Source organism: Rhinopithecus roxellana, chromosome 15, assembly GCF_007565055.1.
Source record: "Rhinopithecus roxellana isolate Shanxi Qingling chromosome 15, ASM756505v1, whole genome shotgun sequence".
In the NCBI taxonomy this organism is placed as follows: domain Eukaryota; kingdom Metazoa; phylum Chordata; class Mammalia; order Primates; family Cercopithecidae; genus Rhinopithecus; species Rhinopithecus roxellana.
In genome coordinates, this window is record NC_044563.1 from 12,331,119 (window position 1) to 12,333,949 (window position 2,831).

A 2,831-nucleotide genomic window follows, 5' to 3' on the forward strand; every position below is an offset into this window, starting at 1 on the left:
GTCACAGAACTCATGGAAAGAAGAGACTTTAAAGGGCAGGTACTGTAGGCCGCCGACTGCCAGAACCAGGACGGGGGAGGGCCTGCAGATGAGCAAACACACATTCCCCCCACCAGACATGGCTGGACAGGCGGTGCCTTCATCCCTCCTCACACCCATTGCTCAAGGTGGGGAATCTGATCAGCTTAGGTCCTGGTTGTTGGGATCCACCAGCGACCATCCATTCTACCACAGCACGGAGCATGGGAAATCAGCAGAGGTTTCTGTTTTGGCTGGAGTGCAGTGGCACAATACTGGCTCACCACAACTTCCACCTCCTGGGTTCAAGCCATTCTCCTGCCTCAGCCACCCCAGTAGCTGGGATTACAGGCACCCGCCACCACGCCCAGCTAATTTTTCTATTGTTAGTAGAGATGGAGTTTTACCATGTTGGCCAGGCTGGTCTTGAACTCCTGATCTCAAGTGATCCGCCAGTCTTGGCCTCCCAAAATGCTGGGATTACAGGTGTGAGCCACTGCGCCTGGCCCAATTTCCTTCTTTTTAAAGCTGAATAATATTCCACTGTATCGATAGGTCACACTTTATCCATTCAGCTGCTGGTAGACATTTGTGTTTCCCGCTTTTTGGTTATTGTTGAATAATGCTGCTAGGAACATGGGTGTACAAATCTATTCCAATCCCTGCTTTCAACTTTCTCTGGTCTTATTACACTCAGATGTGAAATGGTATTAAAAGGTTTTAAAGGCCAGGCATGGTGGCACATGCCTGTAGTCTCAGCTACTCGGGCGGCTGAGGTGGGAGGATGGCTCGAGTCTGGGAGGTGGAGGTTGCAGTGAGCCCAGATCACAATACTGCAGTCCGGCCTGGGCGAAAGAGCCAGACCCTGTCTCAAAAAACAAAACAAAACAAACAAACAAAGGCAGGGTTGTGGCCGGGCGCGGTGGCTCACGCCTGTAGTCCCAGCACTTTGGGCGGCCGAGGATGGTGGATCACCTGAGGTCGGGATTTCAGGACCAGCCTGACCAACATGGAGAAACTCAGTCTCTACTAAAACTACAAGTTAGCTGGGTGTGGTGGCACATGCCGTAATCCCAGCTACTCAGGGGCTGAGGCAGGAGAATCGCTTGAACTCGGGAGGCGGAGGCTGTGGCGAGCCGAGATCGTGCCATTGCACTCCAGCTTGGGTGACAAGAGTGAAACTCAGTCTCAAAAAAAAAAAAAAAAAAAAAAAAAGAAAAAAGAAAGGGTTTTAAGGAGGGGAGAAATAGGCCCAGCACACCAGCCATGGTGATTCACACCTATAACCCCAGCACTTTGGGAGGCCGAGTTGGGCGGATCACCTGAGGTTAGGAGTTTGAGACCAGCCTGGCCAACATAACGAAATCCCGTCTCTACTAAAAATAGAAAAATCAGCCAGGCATGGTGGCGGGCACCTGTAATCCTAACTACTCGGGAGGCTGAGGCAGGAGAATTGCTTGAACCCAGAAGGTGGAAGTTGCAGTGAGCCAATTGTGCCACCATACCCTAGCCTGGGGAACAAAAGTGAAACTCCATCTCAAAAATAAAAATAAAAAATCAAGAAGGGGAGAGACAGGATCATATTGTGTGTTTTAGGAAATATGTTCTACCTGCAGTGCGGACAGTGTGGGGACACAGCAGCCAAAGGGAAGCACCCACAGGAGGTTAGTGCAATTGTCTGGTGACTGTGGGGTGGGGGGATGTTGAGGGGGATGGGGCTGGCCAGATGGGGTGAAGGAAGGAGCTGGTCCTGGGTTCCTGGCCTGTGTGACTGTGTCAGCTGGTGGCTCTGCTAATGGCACAGAGAACACAGGAGTAAGCAAGCTGCTGGATGAGCAGAGCTTCAGATGACTTCCTGAAAGGCAGTTCTAGATTCTGATTTGTAGCTCAGGACAGTTTTAGGTTGGAGATAAAGATGGCCAAGTCTTGAGCAAGGAGGCAGTCCAGAGAACCTGAGGCTACCTGGCAAGAGCAGGCAGGGTCCAGGGTCCAGGACTGAGGCCTGGTATCCAGACATTTCAGGAAAAGCCAAGAAAAAGGAGCTGGCAGTGCCGTAGCCCCAAAGAGGGTGTGCTGACAGAGTCCTGAGCTTGGAATGCTGGACATTAGGACATCACTGGTTACCTTTGAGCTGTAAAGAGAGTGATGAGGGCATTGGGAATAAATTCAAAGAAAGTAAACGGCAACTTGGAACGTTCCTTCAAGCTTAAAAGGAGGGAGTAATGGTGGTAGCTAACGACAGATGCTGGTCAACTTTCGGTTGTTTTTGTCTTTTGAGACAGGGTCTATACTCTGTTGCCCAGACTGGAGTGCAATGGTGTCATCATGGCTCACTATAGCCCTGACCTCCCAGGCTCAGGTGATCCTCCCACCTCAGCCTCCTGAGTGGCCAGGACTACAGATATGCGCCACCACACCCATTTTTTTTTTTTACATTTTTTGTAGAGTCAGGGTCTCCCTATGTTGCCCAGATTGGTCTCGAACTCCTGAGCTCAAGTGATCCTCCTGCCTCGGCTTCCCAAAGTGCTAGGATTACAGGTGTGAGCCACTGTGCCCAGCCTGGTTGTCATTTTTTAACAACAAAGCAAATAAAAGCCATTTAGGACTTGGCAGAAAGAGGAAGGTTTGAGACAAGATCATTGGATCAAAAGCCAAAGTGGAAAAGTCAGCCTTGAAGAAGGGACCCGTGTCCTCTGGGTCAGAAAAGGAGGTCAAAGTAAATTAAGTCTGCGGAAAACTTAATGGCTTTGATTTGTTTGGATGACTAGGAGGCAAGTACGAGTGTGGAGGATGGGATGGGAGACTGGTCTGTG